Source organism: Erythrolamprus reginae, chromosome 1 (assembly GCF_031021105.1).
Source record: "Erythrolamprus reginae isolate rEryReg1 chromosome 1, rEryReg1.hap1, whole genome shotgun sequence".
Taxonomy (NCBI): Eukaryota; Metazoa; Chordata; class Lepidosauria; order Squamata; family Dipsadidae; genus Erythrolamprus; species Erythrolamprus reginae.
Genome location: NC_091950.1, coordinates 255991508 through 256008889, shown reverse-complemented (window position 1 = coordinate 256008889; position 17382 = coordinate 255991508). Strand labels below are relative to the sequence as shown.

General features: G+C 40.6%; 1 long non-coding RNA gene across 2 annotated transcripts; it reads right to left on the bottom strand.

The window, feature by feature from the left end:
• Positions 1-1007: 1007 nt before the first annotated feature.
• Positions 1008-16643, bottom strand: LOC139160585 (uncharacterized). Of its 2 annotated transcripts, none has more exons than XR_011557970.1 (3): positions 16458-16643; positions 13695-13818; positions 1008-1037 (listed from the first exon to the last, which is right to left on the bottom strand). It is a non-coding gene; the product is annotated as an uncharacterized lncRNA (long non-coding RNA). The 2 variants fall into 2 exon arrangements; XR_011557969.1 differs by lacking the exon at positions 1008-1037 and adding an exon at positions 4895-5945.
• Positions 16644-17382: the final 739 nt, after the last annotated feature.

Below are 17382 nucleotides of genomic sequence, written 5' to 3'. Positions count from 1 at the left end.
TATTTATGACAGTTGCAATTTTCTGGGGTCATGTGCAGGGGTGAGTTCCACTTACCTTCGCCGCTGGTTTGCATTGCAACATTTCACATGTGAGAACTTGCTCTGCTCGCTCATGCAAATGCATCCCCTTGTGCGGATTCACTTCCATGCATGCTCAAAAGGTGGTTTCAACCGAAAGGCAACTGAGGAGCTACTCAGTTGTGCTTTGGGCAAAAAAATAAAGGTCAGTATAAACGCAGGGGTGGACGGGAGGGCTTTTTTCAAAGCAGAGGACTAGGAGTTGTTCTGTCGGGCTCTCTGGTAGACTCCTCCCAAAAATTCACAGGTGCAAATTTCAGACACACACACATTTGAAAATTCAAAACAATGTTCTTTATAATGAAAATTCACTTAAACTAAGCCCTCCTTTGGTATATCAAAGAGCACTCATCTCCAAACAAACTGGTAATTTGTTATCAGTCCCTTATCAGTTCTGTGATACTTAGCTTGCAGCTGTGAGGCAATTCACAGTCCTTCTTTTTTCACAAAGTGAAACACACTTTGCTTTGGTTTAGGTTCAAAGTGGGGAAAAATCGGCACACAAAAGGTCAAAGTCAGTAAAGCAGTCACGAAACACAACGATCAGATAATCCTCCACAACGGCCAAACCCACAGGCTGCTATTTATAGCAGCCTCACTAATTACCACAGCCCCACCCAACCACAGGTGGCCTCATTTTCTTTGATAATAATCTCTCAGTTGTTGTTGCCTATGCATCGCTCTCCGCATGCGTGGCTGTATCATTAACTCTTGTTCTGAATCCAAGGAGGAGCTAGATAATTGATCTCCTTCTGAGCTGTCTGTCACACTCTCCTCCTCCCTGTCATTCATGTCTTCTTGGTCAGAGGAGCCTTCATCATCAGATTCCACCGGGGGCAAAACAGGCCTGCGGCATGTGGATGTCTCCCCAACATCCACAGTCCTTGGGGCAGGAGCTGGGCCAGAGCTAACCACAACAGGAGTAACCATCCAAACACTGAAAAAAATCACCAGAAATTCTGAAAAAAAAGATGGTGGTGCACATGGATCAGCACAGACAGAACAGGCTCTGTGATGCCATCTTCACGTCACCAGCGGGTCACTAATGGTTTGAGCGATTTGGTCCGAACCGGGAGAAACCCACCTTGGTCACGTGGATTACTTTTTGCAACCTTCTGCCCAGCAAATTCAATAGGGAAGTCAGATTCACTTAACAACTGTGTTTCTCCCTTAATAACTGCAGTGGTTTCCTTAACAAATGTGGCGAGAAAGGTTGCAAAATGGGGCAAAGTTCACTTAACAATTGTCTCGCTTGCCATCATAAATTTTGGACTCAACTGTGGTCGTACATTGAGAACTACTATATCTTAGCACCTATTCAAAACAGCAGTCAGATTCTGGGGTACAGTGTTCCCTCAATTTTCACGGGTCCGAACTTCGCAAAAAGTCTATACCACGGTTTTTCAAAAAATATTGTTTAAAAAATGCTCCATTTTTGTTTGCACACCAAGGGTTTTCTGGGGCTGCCTGATGTACAATACTGTGCATTTTAACTCTCCTCCTCCCCCCTCCACTTCAGCCGTCCTGCTTCTTTAAATAAAAGCTCAATTTCTGCCCCAGCCTTCCAATCCCACCCCTTTAATTCTCGGAGCATTGGTACGCTCCAATTGAAGCTGAGTCAAAGCCCCCTGCTTGCTGCCCCATTGCCCCTGTGGGCTCTGGGGGTAAGTAAAACCAGGAATGAAGGAGGGAGGGGGAGGAAGGAAGGAAAGAAAGGGAGCATCTCTACTTCACGGAAATTTGACTTTCGCGGGCGGTCTTGGAACGTACCCCCCGCAAAAATCAAGGGAACAATGTATTTCAAAATGCCTGAAGACAAATTCCCACTGCATCATCATCACCATCACCATCACCACCACCATCATCATCATCATCATCATCATCATCATCATCATCATCATCATCATCATTATTATTCAGGAATTCATTCCCACTTATTCAATATAACTTGCTTTTTTTTCAGAACTTCAAAACTATAGTTGCATATATTAGATAAAATTTGGGAGCATGGAAAGGAAGCCGATTGCAAACGATACAATTTAATTTCTGTGCAGGAGGGTGATTTCACTTTTTGTTACTTTCTTGATCCAGGCATAACCTGATGAAGAGAAGAAAGGAATGTAAAAGGAACAGCCATTCATTGGCCAGTTTGGGGAAAGGACATCATGGAAAACTACTGACTGGTTGGCATAGATAAAATCCCAGTACAATAATGAATTAAATTGCTAGATTAGAAACAGAAATGTAGGCAATACAGTACTAATCTAGGTATGTATTACACTGCAACTGTGTAGCTGTGTCAAATAATATGAACTGTCTGCCTCTAAGGACACTTAGATGGTAGTGAGGATAGAGTGAATATCAAAGTAATTGCTTGGGTCATAAATTTGTGAAAGCTTTGTTGGACTCTCCAAGTTGGGGAAGGGACAAAGTGATTTAAATTCATTCTTGCTTATCTCTATGGGTTCTGTGTCCTCCTCGTCCCAAAACAAATATCATCAAAAGAGATGTCAGTCTTTGTACTACTAGGACTGACATCCTTTTGCATAGGACAGTATTGGTGAATCTTTTCGGCACTGAGTGCTCAAATGGGAGCGCACACATGCACGCGGGAGAGTATCAGAAACCAGAAGAGCAGTTCCCTGGCACACATGTGAAGGAGCACCAAAAACCACGTGTGTGTGTGTGTGTGCATGTGCATTCCAGGAAACCAAGTATCCAGTTTCCAGTGTGTGCATGGCTTTCAGTTTCTGGCATGCCGCCCCGAGTCTGCGGAGAGGGGCGGCATACAAATCTAAATAAACATAAACATAAACATCAGCTGGCTAGTACACATATGCACATTGGAAACCAAAAGCTCAGCTTCCTGGCATGCCAGGTAGCTGTTCTTCCAGTTTTTGGTGCTCCCCCATGTGCGAAGACTAGCTGGCCGGAACTGGAAAGAGCAATTGGTGACAGCTGGCATAGGAGATAAATGTTAAAGCTGGAAGGGCCAAAATTACTCCCTCCTCTTTCACCAATAGCACATTTAAACGGATCAGGTGAATTAAGAACCACCCAAATGTCTTCTTAGGGCTAAAAATGAGGCTAAATCTCAGCATGCAAATAAAAGAGGGCATTAGTGCCAGCAGTGTGCAGCAGCTGCTAAAAAAGCCAACACAGTTCTAGGTTGCATTAACAGAGGGATAGAATCAAGATCACATGAAGTGTTAATACCACTTTATAAGGCCTTGGTAAGGTCACACCTGCAACGCTGCATTCAGTTTTGGTCCCCACAATGCAAAAAGGATATTGAGACTCTAGAAAAAGTGCAGAGAAGAGCGACAAAGATGATTAGGCATCTGGAGGCTAAAACATATGAGGAACGGTTACAGGAACTGGGTATGTCTAGTCTTATGGAAAGGAGGACTAGGGGAGACATGATAGAAATGTTCTAATATCTCAGGAGTTGCCACAAAGAAGAGAGAGTCAGGCTATTCTCCAAAGCACCTGAGGGTAGGACAAGAAGTAATGGGTAGAAACTAATTAAGGAGAGAAGCAACTTAAAACTAAGGAGATAATTCCTGACAGTTAGAACATTTGATCAATGGAATGGCTTGCCTCCAGAAGTTGTGAATGCTCCAACACTGGAAGTTTTTAAGAAGATATTGGATAACCATCTGTCTGAAGTAATGTAGGGTTTCCTGCCTAAGCAGGGGATTGGACTAGAATATCTTCAAGGTCCCTTCTAACTCTGTTGTTATTATTAATAATAATGTTTCTGCAAAAGTTTTTTTTCCAGGAATTTGAAATGGAAGGAAAGGGAATCTCTGTAGATTTTAGTCTGCCAGTTGCTGCCCATTTACAGGGAGTTCTCATCTCCGTTTCAAGGCCATTGAATCAGGGTCGGTCCGAAGATGTTTCCACAGTCATGGGATGAGCATGATAACAATTGCCCCACAACATCCAAAGCCATCATCATGGCGGGAAGAGCCCCTGCATATTCACAAATAGGGAATTACCTGATTTCTTTTCCTTTTTCTCTTCAGTCACTTTGCAATCTGCAATTTCTCTGAACAAATCTGTTCTGAGGGATGAAGATAGATGGACTAGGAGTTTGGCTTGGGTTTTGATATGCTGAGGGGTAAACTAGCCAATTAGATCCACTTCAGAAAACAAAACCTATTTTCAGGATCATGAAAAAAAAATTAAAATAGCAATCTAAGTTTGCTGTCTGCTGATAAATGTCATTAAAAATGAATCAAGAGAACTACTGAATCTTCAAATGGATTTTGATTGACTTTGATATACAGTGATACATCGTCTTATGAACCCCTCGTCATACGAACTTTTCGAGATACGAACCCGGGGTTTAAGATTATTTTGCCTCTTCTTCCGAACTATTTTCACCTTATAAACCCACTGCCGCTGCTGGAATGCCCTGCCTCTGGACTTCCATTGCCAGCAGAAGCGTCCGTTTTTGTGCTGGTGGGATTCCCCTGCTGGGATTCCCCTGCAGCATTGCAAAATCTGGAGGTGGGGTTTCCCATGGAGGGGAGCCACAGGGGAATCCCACCAGTGCAAAAACGGGTGCTTCGGCTGGCAAAAGGGGTGAATTTTGGACTTGCACGCATTAATCGCTTTTCCATTGATTCCTATGGGAAACATTGTTTCATCTTATGAACTTTTCACCTTACGAACCTCGTCCTGGAACCAATTAAGTTTGTAAGACAAGGTATCACTATAATTGTTTTAGCAAGAGCTCGGCTGGCTAGAATTTGCAGAAGAGGCGGAGTAACGACACGGACACAAGAGCTGGATTTAAACTGGGTCATTTTTATTAATTAAATTTGCATAATTTATTTAAATAAATTAGCATAAATTAGCATAATTAACTATAACCCTAACAAGGACCCGCAGCGTCAGAAAAACTTCCGGGGCAACTTATGGGCGTAGCTCCATGCTGATCCAGGTGAGGGGCCCCGCCCTCACCTGAGTCACTGCCATGCACCTGCATGTGGGAGGTCCCGCCTTCTAACCCCTACAAGGGGAAGGAAATGGGCAGGACCCAAAGACAGGTTCCCCCCAATTGCTCAGGTCGCTTCCACCATGAGCCTTTAGAGAGAACCTGTCAATCATCCCCAAAGATGCCCAACGGAGAACACGCAGTTGCTAAACCACCACCCAGTTTTCCGCCCCTAACCTGCCTACCCAAATGACCAGAGGTAAGCCAATTAGCCTAAACCGGGGACGAAGCACCCCCTAACCGCCTATCCGTTGCCGCAGTGTGGAATAGGCGAAAAAACGGTCGCAGAAAGTGCCGAGACCGCCAAAAATTCCTATTCGGCCCCCCTAAGGGCGACCCTCGTTGGCACACTGAAAGATAGGGAGGGTGGGCGGGTGTTCGCATCGACGTCGTCCAGGGCGAAAAGGAGGCCCTGGAGCCTGCCCAGCCCTTTTATAGGGCTGGCAAGCTCCGCCTGGACCACGTCATCGGGTAGGCCGAAGCCACCCGAAATTGGCCGAGATCTCGCAAAATCTCACAAGATCTCGTCCTCTTCAAGATGGCGGCTGTGCCGGGGGCCGTGTCTCCCTGGCCCTCCTGCAAAACGGGCCGGGGATGAAGTCACCGGCCAGGTATTCTTAGCACTCCAATGTTCCAAATGCAGAGCCATCCTTTCTGTTTTACCCATCAGTCACTACTTCCTGGTCACAGAAATGGATGACATCTTCCTCACAATCCCATCTCATTGCAAATGCATGATCTGGCTGTGTTTTCCAGCTGTGATTCAAACTTCTGTTTTCTAATCTGAAGTCTTCAGAGCAGATGAACTCCGGTTCTTCATTCCACTCTAGATGCAACCCAACTCTGATTGGCTTTAGGCCTGCTGGATAACATGAAAGGAAAATGATGCAGGTTTTCAAGTATGCAAAAACAGCTGGGTAAGCAAATTTGGAGTAATGAAGCAGAAACAATCCCTAAAAAGATATGCCAAGCATCAGTGGATAGGAGTTAGCTAGTGCAGCTTAGCTTCCATGCATGGATGGGAAGGAAAGGAAGCAGGAGTGTGATTGATCAGCTCTTGGAGAGACTTAGTCTTGTCAACCCAGTGCAATCCAGGCTGGCATTTCTGAAATTTGCTTAAGGACAGGAGCAGCTTGAGAGTAGCTTAGGCAGCAGTGCAGAATTGTCCTCAGGCTTATAAAACACCTTCTTTATGAATAAAAGCAAGCTATTTGCAGTAGAACATTATCCAAATTGATTGGAAAGACTATCGCCCAATATCTTTGAATCTTTTAGCATACAAAAAAATACTTAAAACTTAATCTCTTGAGGATGAACCAGGATAAGAAATTTAATTTCAAAATCTTATTAGCAAAGTTAGCTGGAGTATCGACATGAAAGCTCAGGAGGATGGGTTTTTTTATCACAAAGATAATATGAAGCATAAAGAGAATCTTTGTGAGATTCTCTCTCGTGGGGTTGCCTGAGATGTGTTGGCTAAAGACGTCCAGCCTGAGAGGCCTTCTATACACAAAATCCTTGGTGAGCATTCCAAAGAGGCTTCTTGCACAGCCCCTGCCAAGGAAGAAGTGATCTGTTCGAATGAAGCCTACATTTAATTTAGGCCCTCCATATGGAATACCATTGGGGTGAGCCATGACAGATCGAATAGGTTCAGCACTAACTGATGAGCAATACCACTCCAAATCTGGATTAACTTCAAGTAGTGAACTCTGCAGAAGAAGGCTTATAGAAAACTAAGAAGAAGCAACTTAGTTGTTTCTCTTCTCTTTTGAAAGGAAGAGGATCACACTGCTGGATCCTACCGCTTTCAGAAGCAGCTTAGAAAGGGTTCCTTCTAAAAGGATTCTGTCCAAGCCAAAGTTTCACTGATCCTGCCAACACATGACAAAAAGTATCTAATTCGTTCATGGAGATTCTCAGTCATCCAGGTCATGGTTTGTCCCAAAGGTGCTTTTCCAAAAGGCAACTTGACTTTGTTTTTCCTTGAATACATTTCACCTCTCATCCAAGGAGCCTCTTCAGTTCTGAATGACTGGTGGAAGATGGAAGGATTTATATTCCTTGCAGTCACTGGTTGTCAAGCAGTAGTGGTATTAGGGTGGAAGGATAGCAATAAATGGACAATCCAGAATTGGTACTGGTACATGGTGGACCACATCCACTTTGAAATTATGGAAATAAGATTAAATAACTTTGATGAAAATAAATTGGAGAAGCTGATGGCACAATGGAATAAGGTGAAAAATTATATCTTAAGTAGAATTTATGGCGGCAATGTGAAAAATAAATTCCAATCACTTTTTGTATGTAAAGAAATGTAAACCGGAGCTAAGGAAGAAATTGAAACTTATTGCAAATAATTTAACCCCCTAAATGGTGGTGGGGTTTATTGGTGTTGGGCACTTTTTTTAAAAGTAATTTTTTTTTTTGTTGTAATAAAATTTAATAAAAATATATTTTTTTTAAAAAAGATGGGACTGCAAATAATATAAATCCTTCTATCCCTCTGACATTCTGTCAGAACAGAAGAAGCTTCTTGGATGAAAAATGAAATGTCTTCAAGGAAAAACAAAGTCCAATTGCCTTTTGAAAAAGCATCTTTGTGATATCTACTTCATTGCTGATGCCTGGATGTTGTTTGTGCTGAGGCAGAAACCTAACATTGATGTATCATCTCATTTCATTATTGGGCTAATAGATGCACAAGGACCTTTTCACCTTTTCAGATATGCTGCTGAAGCGAACAGGAAAGTGGCTTCTGTAGCCGAGCTGACTTTATTCCTCAGCATTTACACACAGTTGGTTTGATTTATAGGGGGAACAATGCAAATCACTTATCTGAATATTGCAAAAATGACACCTTAATGTGTTTGTTAAGAGATGGATTCCTGGAAGGGCAGAGTAAAGCAGAAAACAACAATCCTGTGTTACATTGAGGGGGGAATCGATCTATCACTACAGAGAGATGATGAAGCCTGTGATCTCATTAGTCACCATTTTAAAAAATAATTTAAAAAATCCTGGATTCCAGGGTATCCTCCCCTGAGGATTTCACATTGGTTTAGATATAAATCTACCCCCCTGCGATTGCTCAGTGTCAGTGCATTTTTTTTCCAGAACTGTGTTTGTCTTTCCTGGCTTCTGAAGCTGAATCAAAGTTAGTGTTTTCTTTGCAATGTTGTGTTTCTGTGAAACTTGTAGTTATCCTAGTTTCCCACTAAGGGAAATTCTTTGCCGGCAGTGCCAAAGACACTGTCTGCCACTTCAGTCATAGCAACCTTTGGTTTCCCTTTTTTTAATGGCTGCTATTCTACATTTTATAGCTCAAGATCATTTAAAAAAAAATGTTTACCCTGTCATTCTGTCTAATTCTTGAATTGTTTAGAGAGCTTCTGCCTCTTTCTCCAGTTCCAGCCACTACAGATAATGCAGCTATGGTTTCATCCTTTGTGAAAAGAAAAAAAAAGCCTTGTTATTTCACTACAAAAGCTTGCAAGAGGCTTTTTCAGGCAAGACAAAAGACCTCTATGTATCTACACATTTTTCTCTCTCTTTTAGTCACTGTTTGCTTTAGTATTTGCAAAGAATCAGACAAACAACCTAACTTGAGCTAAAACCCTGAAGGTGGGAACTCTAGAAATTTATTAAATTTCATTTTTGTATGATGTGAGGTAAGAGGGGCTGCTGTTTTTTTGGCTATTCCAGGATTCTAACCCTAACCTTAACTCTAACCTTAACCAAGCTTGAGATGGAGCACTCAGTAAATTACATTCTGGACCATCTCCTACTGTCAATTGTTCAAGCAGTTTTATTTATTTATTTTATTTATTTGTTTGTTTTATCAAGAACCTATTGGTAGTATGCAGAGAAATAATTATATATATGATACTAGTAAAAGAGAAACATTAGGACAGGGGACAGAAGGCACTCTGTTGCACTTATGCACGCCCCTTATTGACCTCTCAACAGTGTTGACCACTGTGATCACCTTGGTGTCCTTAGCAACCTGCCGGTGACGTCAAAGTCCCCCCCCCCCCCGGAATCTCTTCATGGGAGGGATTCCTCAGTTCCTTACAAAGGGAGGTCTTCAAGTAAAAATAAACATTGTTATTTTTACGAAAAAGGATACCACAGCGGCGCTGCAAGCAAAGGGCGGTCCTTTTTCGTAAAAAATAACAATGTTTATTTTTACGTGAAGACCTCCCTTTGAAGGAGCTGGGGAATCCCTCCCATGAAGAGATTCCAGGGGCGGAGCTTTGACGTCACCGGCAGGTTGCTAAGGACACCAAGGTGATCACTTCCTGGATTCCATGGAATCCAGGAAGTGATCACCTTGATGTCCTTAGCAACCTGCCAGTGATGTCAAAGCTCTGAACGCCGAACACGACCCCCCAACTTTGCCCGAAGTTTGCAAAAATTTTGGGTTCGTGTTCAACATACCAAACACCGCAAAATTCGGTACGGACCTGAATTGTGTGGGTTCGCTTCGCCCATCACTAATTACAAATATATCATTTTAAATTTATTTCAACAAATCCAATTTATACCAATATAATTATATTTTCCAAGAGTTATAATTAATTGCTTTTAAATAATTGTATTAGTTTTAAATTCTTAAAAACGTATTCATTAGAATTATCAATATTGTCATCATCAACTATATTTTCAAATAGATATTAATCATTCAGAATCCAAAACTTCCTTATAGATATAAAGAAGAAATCATTATAAGCTAATCAAAAACTAATCAAATAATCAAAACATAGTCAAATATATTAATGTGTGCTAAATTATATGTATAAAACAATTATCCATTTTCTTGAAGCTTCCATTCTACTTTTATACGTTTCAAGTCCTCTTTATTTTCTTGTTTTTTGTTCCTTGCAATCATATTTTAAAAATACTTGCTGCACTCAAGAGCTTCCTCCACATTTTTTCCAATTTTTTCTTCATATTCCAAAAGGGATCTCTGTAAATCTGCAAAATAATCCTTAAAGAATGCTGTAAGATCCTCATCTTCTAATGCCATATTGCCATATTGCCAAAGCCACCATTCACCAGTTTATAGTCTGAAGTAATCATTTTCTTTTGACTTTTTTCCTTTGATCTTTTCAAATAAATAGAAATGCATTACAGCCTGAGCAGATATCTATTTTATTTTATATTTTCAAAGCCCAAGGCCAACAGCTGTATAAGCATCCACAAAAATCTTCCACTGTAGTAATTCCCCCAAACAGTAGGTGGCATTCCTCACTAGTTCCACAATTCTATTTTCTCTTAATTTATATGTTGATGTTTCATTAAATCAATTTTATTTGATCAAATAATTCATTTCAAAGTTAATTCAAAGATCAAATATAAAGCTTATCAAATGGTGGACTTTTACAGCCTTCTTTAATATTTTTATTTATTTATTTATTTATTTATTACTTAGATTTGTATGCCGCCCCTCTCCGAAGACTCGGGGCGGCTCACAACATGTAGTAACATTTGGTGCTGGGTAGCTGCTTTGTCTTTATTTTTTCTCAATCTTTTGGTTCCTGTTTGAAATCAGGAAAAAAAGACCCAAACTTCAATTCAGCTAACTAACTCACAAACACAACTTTAAATCTTCTTCTTTATCTCTCAAATCACTTTTCTTTGTTCCTCTTTCCATGTGTATCCTGATCTTCAACAACAATTCAATCTTTGTTCACAGCTGCCATGGCTTGGATGGCTTTTACAAGCTGATTTCCACTGCTGCCAGTTGAGGGCCCTAAGTCAGTTCTCTGTGGGGTTTGCTGACCCCAAACAGATTGCTGATAATATCCCTCTTCTTCACCGCCCCTCCAGGAAAATTCTGACCTGGTTCTGACTGAACCAGTTCCCCAGGTGACAGGGATTTGGGATTCCCCTGCAGAGAGGAGGAAACTCCATGTCGCTGCAGCACTTGGCCAAGCCCCTCTCTCTATGCTCAACCTTTCTTATGGTCCAACTTTCACAGCCATATATTGCAACTGGGAAAACCATAGCCTTGACTATACACACACTTTTGTTGGTAGGGTAAAGTTTGCAGTTGGGAGAAGTAAAATTTGCAAGTTGATTTCAAACTTCTCTGAACAGAATTGAGAATAGAAACACCTAATTATAATGTCCTATAATGTGGTTTTAAAATGCACAGTGGCTTGTTATTATACACAGCCTTACCAGATGCACAGGGTTTTTTTCTTTTAAAAAATTATGCATCTTTCTGAAATGGATGTTATATTTACACAGATTTGGAGTGTCAATCAACATGTTATTAGAATCTGTTCATTTATGTCTGACTAGTTCCATTTTGGAAGATCATGTCTTTTTCCTCTCAAGAAAATGCATGAAGATTTCTTCTGCACCTATTATATTGTAAGGAAGCACAGGTGAATGATTGCAATAATAATCAACACCTTGAGAATAGATGAGCTGTGAAGTCTAGTATCATCAAGTAGATCGTGACAATCAACTTTTTTTGCTGTTGGGTGCATTTTATTTTACTTTAATTTTATTTGGCTTTCAAGGTCTTCAGGAGGCAATATGATAATACAGTGATATCATCAGCAAAAGTAAGGCTGAAAAAAAATCAGCCTGGATATTTTGAAGGCACTCAATTCCCCTGGGAACCTTAAAACACCAATTTGGAGTCTTATCGGGCAATATATAAATATAAATGCTATTGCTATTGCTATTATTTCTTTCTTTTTTTAATGGCGAGGGAGATCTCATGACTTTGTGGCTGCCTATAGTTTCTGGCTGCAATTTGGCCACTTTACAAATATGCAGCAATTCTCAATGTGAACAACATTCATTTTTTGTCCTCAATAATTTTATATGGAAACAAAATTCACTATGATGATAAGCAATTGAAATTAGCCTACAGGGAGGTAGTGGTGGGGTAGGATATACAAAAATTGTGCCAAGGTAATGTTGTGGTTAAGGATCTTAACTGGGATTAAAGAGACCTAGATTCAAGTCCTTCCACAGTCAGGGAAGTCTCAGCCAAATGACATTGGTCCAGTCACTCTCTCCCTCAACCCACCTTGCTGCATAGAGTTGTGGAGAGGAAACACTGCGGAAAGAAAGAAGTGTTGCTTTGAAAATGAATGGAAGAAGTTGCCTGGAACTCCCATGAACCCAGCCACTTAGTCAAAAGGCCTAGCACAGATGTGGTTGCATTAATTATTCTATTCATAAAAGTCCACTTGGTTTATTTTCTGAAGCTAACAGCTGTCTTATGAGGAAAACTAATGGAAGAGCATAAGAGCAAGCCCGAGACTGTTAGATGGTCAATCTAATTAGTGACTACAGAAATAGACAATGTGCTAGCATTTTCATTTTATCAAACCATTAACATTTTTTTTTCTGCATTTAGTTGAATATGGCTATGATCTAAAAGACATTATGGGTTTTTCTCATTATCATGTTACTCGGGTCCTTAGGTCAGTAGGCTCTTGTCCAATACATCCTAGGGCAGATGAGATTATAGCTGTACTTTTTTGGCCATTCGCTTCCACATCAATTCCTAACTGAAGTATTTACAGGCTAAGTGACTTCAAGAAAAACTGTGGGATTATTCTCAGTGTGCATATGGTTGTCCCCATGATAAGTAGTGTATTCCTGCCAGTATGGCTATTTGCTCGCAGCTCTACGGCTCTGGCACGCAAGCATGGGTTTGAGCACAATTTTGCTTCCTGCATCTATACAGGTAGCAAAATCTCACATGGGGACACACATGCGTGCATGGTTCAGTGAGGCTTTTTTGCACAGAAGCATGCACGGAAGCAAAGAACCTTGCCAAACTATGCATGCATGTGCATTCTTGTGCAAGATTTTTCTACCTGCACAGGTGCAGGAAGCAAAATTGTGCTTGAAAATTGAGCCGTAGAGGTGCACGCAATTAGCCATACCGGTAGGAACCCACTACTGCCCAGGATGTAGATAAGATGATGACCAGAAGGCTGCAATCAAACTTTATTTGGTTTTTATGTGTGCCATGTGTAAGATGCATGTAAAAAATTGGCAGAACTTTGATCTTTCTGTTGAAACCGCCATATTGACATTTTTACCACATCCTGCAGACTTTCCTGTTGTGCATTTGTTCCTTGATTTTACTAATTAAATTCATAATGTCAAAGTTGCTTAAGCTTATGTCCTCTTCCACGTGTAGAAGAGTTTGCAGGCTGAGCAGGATTGGCTGCCACTTTTTCTTGCAGCGCTGGTACTTTGTCAAGATGACTCTTTACTTCAGTGAAGTAAATAGCTGCTCAAATTTTGGTCACTTTATACTGCTAATAACTAACAGTCTCTTGTATACTGATTTGCTTCTCTATTTCTCATTGTTTCCCTTAATTACGACAATAGTTTAATGTTCGGTCATGATATGTGTAAATAACCTTGGGAGAGAAGAGGAAGAACTACTGACAGGGTGAGATAAGAGGAAGCTAAGCCCAAGAAGCCCTGAGTGTTTGGCAAATGTCTCAGAAGGGTTTCTTTCTAGCTTCTTGGACTATCAAGGCAAAACAGGAAAGTTGTATTTTCAAAGTTGCAGGATACTGTTAATGTAATGTTACAGTAAAATCAGAGTAAGTACTCATACCTTTTTATTGGACCAGGGATTCTCAAACTTGGCAACTTTACGATTTGTGGACTTCAACTCCCAGAAGTCTTCAGCCAGATATTGAAGACCTCTGGTCTGGACCATTTCACAATGTTAACATGCTCTATGGATATGTTGAAAAATGTACTACATGTCATATCATTCATGAATTGCTTACTTTTAAGATCATTATTTATAATACTTCAAAAATGTTCAAAGATACTTCACAAGAAGAGCCCTTCATTCCTCCACTCAAAACAGAATACTCTACGAAACTAGACTTACAATCCTGGGTCTTGAAAGCTTAGAACTACGACGCCTTAAACATGATCTAAGTGTTGCCCACAAGATCATATGTTGCAATGTCCTGCCTGTCAAAGACTACTTAAGCTTCAACCACAACAACACAAGAGGACACAACAGATTCAAGCTTAACATTAACTGCTCCAAACTTGACTGTAAAAAATATGACTTTAGTAATCAGGTTGTTGAAGCGTGGAACTCATTACCGGACTCCGTAGTATCATCCCCTAACCCCCAACATTTTACCCTTAGACTATTTATTTTATTTATTTATTTATTGGATTTGTATGCCGCCCCTCTCCAGAGACTCGGGGCGGCTAACAGCGACAATAAAACAGTGTACAATAGTAATTTGGTATTGATGATTAAAAATCAATTAATATAAAAACCAAACATACATACATACATACATACATACATACATACATACATACATACCATGCATAGAATTGTAAAGGCCTAGGGGGAAAGAGGATCTCAATTCCCCCATGCCTGGTGGCAGAGGTGGGTTTTAAGTTGTTTACGAAAGGCAAGGAGGGTGGGGGCCGTTCTAATCTCTGGGGGGAGTTGGTTCCAGAGGGCTGGGGCCGCCACAGAGAAGGCTCTTCCCCTGGGCCCCGCCAGGCGACATTGCTTAGTTGACGGGACCCGGAGAAGATCCACTCTGTGGGACCTAACTGGTCGCTGGGATTCATGCAGCAGAAGGCGGTCCCTGAGGTAATCTGGTCCGGTGCCATGGTTGACCTCTCCAGATTCCTAAGAGGTCAGTAAGGGGCATACATAAGCGCACTAGAGTGCCTTCTGTCCCCTGTCCTATAGTCTCTCCTATATCTCGTATTTCTTCTCTACTATATCCTCTATAACCTTCATTGTGTATTATTGTGTATTGGACAAAATAAATAAATAAAAATAAAAATCTTTAATACAAAGTTTAGGTTGCAATATTCAGTTGGCAAATAATCAACCCCCTGGAATTTCTTCTGCTGATTCTGACAGCTTCTTGGAAAATATTCCTACTAAGGAAAATATATGTGACACATTATATCAGATTCTACCTTATGGCTTGCATGTAAACCTTTAAGTAGTTGTGGTATCCTTTTGCTACCATATATCATACTGTTAATTCAGCAGATGCCTACTCGGAAACAAGTCTTAGGAGCTTGGGCTTAAATTGCTTTATTCCGTTCCATTCCTCCCTGCTTTAGGAGCAAAATTTCCATGAAAGGGGAATCTCACCCAGCAGCACAATCTAATTAATAAATAAAGGAACATTATAGTTGTTCAGTTGGTAAATTACTCTGTTGGATGGTTTTAATAGCCTGTGGGATTCTTATGCAGTTTTCTTAGCAGTTTATTTCTAACTTCATAATGCAAGGAAATAAATTATAGTGATGAAATTTGTGTGTGTGTCTACTCATGTATATGTCTGTTTAGAATACTTTCTCTTCATAGCTGGAGTAAAGTAAATATTACTATGAGGAGAACATTCCATTTCTGCTACCTCTCTGGTTTGGTTTGGTTTGGTTTGGTTTGATTTGTCTTGCATTGAGTCAATGTGTTTTCTTCATTATTTGTTTTGATCTCAGATATTTGGTATTTGTTAATCATATGTACAGTATAATATAAAGTATTCCATCCCAATATACGTACTACAGATAGTCCTTGACTTACAACAGTTCATTTAGTGACCATTTATGCTGCGTCTCCACGCTCGAAATTGACCTAGCAGCTAAAAGCTATTTTCCTATTGACTGTCCTTTGAGAGCTCAGGTGGGAAAATTACAACCCTGTTATTGGCTACCAGTTTTGACAGCCACCATATAAATAGCAGCCTGACAGAGGCTTGCCTTTGTCCTATTTAAAGCTATTCTAATAAAGGAGTTCTGTTCTCATCACCGTCTCACCTCAGTACCTGACCCTGTCATTCTACCCAACCTAGAACAGTTCAAAGTTACAACAGCACTGGAAAAAAAGTGACACAACCATTTTTTACACTTATGACCAGTGTAGCATCCCATATTTATGCAATCAAAATTTGGATGCTTGGCAATTGACTTGTATTTAGGACAGTTGCAGTATCCTGAAGTCTGTGATCACCTTTTGTGGCCTTCTGACTGTTCTGTCTTGCGTGGCAGCTGGATGGTAATTAGTCTCAAATAAAAACTCACGCACACAGGTTTCAAAAAGAACAAGAGTCTATTTTCAGAGACGTTTTTTAAATGTCACAAATGCAAACCAAAGCAATGTCTTTTCCCCTGCCAAAATCCGGGTGTGAGGCCAACTTGTTGTTGTGAGCCGCCCCGAGTCTACAGAGAGGGGCGGCATACAAATCAAATCAGATCAGATCAGATCAGATCAGATCAGATCAGATCAGATCAGATCAGATCAAATCAAATCAAATCAAATAAAAAAAATCACACACACTTGCTTCTCAGCCAAAAGTCTACTCACAATACTCACAATATTAACCCTATGAATGCTCAGTACTGTATCCAGGTTTGTCAGGCAGAAACACTCTTTACAGACTCTTCTCCTTCGGAGGCATGAACGTTGGCTTCTTGCAAAGAGCACCCTCCAAACTCCTCCCCTTATATACTCTCGGGGAGTGCAGACTATGCACAGATGTGCTCACTTCCTCTTTCTGAGCTTCTTAACTGTCGCCCCTGCATTCTTCTCACCCAAGCATCCAGGATTGGGCCCCTTATTTCCTCGTCCTCAGACCCTGGCAAATCCCTGGTTGGGCGTTCCATATCCTCTGCAGTCTCCTCACACCCAGGCTCTCTCTCTTCCTCTGACTCTCTTTCTGACTCCACCGGCAGCCACACAGGCTGACCGTGCCCAGGTGGCCCCAGTTCATCAGGCTCAAAGTCCATTGCAAGAGGGCCTGGCTTCCAGCCAACCACAACACTGGCAAGCAAGGTCAATAGGAAAACCAGATTCACTTAACAACTGCAATGATTAACTTAGCAAATGTGGTGAGAAAAGTCACAGAATGTGACAAAATTCATTTAATAAGAAATTTTAGGCTCAGTTGTGGTCCTAAGTCGAAGAGTACCTGTAGTTTGGGGATCACTGCAATAGGATTGTCTTATCTAAAGATCAATGAAGTTGTGGTAGAATTGGGGTTGCATTACTATGTGACTAATTTTGAATAAATAGCAGTTTGTCTATAATGAGGTAATTAATAAGTACCACATTTATGTAATAAAGCTAAATGAATAACATTTTAAATGATATAAGTTTATTAATAACGTAATTGAGCTGATGCTATGTTAATATCTCTTATGAACCGATAATGTAGTCTATTTCTAATCTATGTCATGCTTGTGATTAGAATCTATTTGATTCAATCTCTATATTTGTCTCTAACTCATAAAAAAGAAAA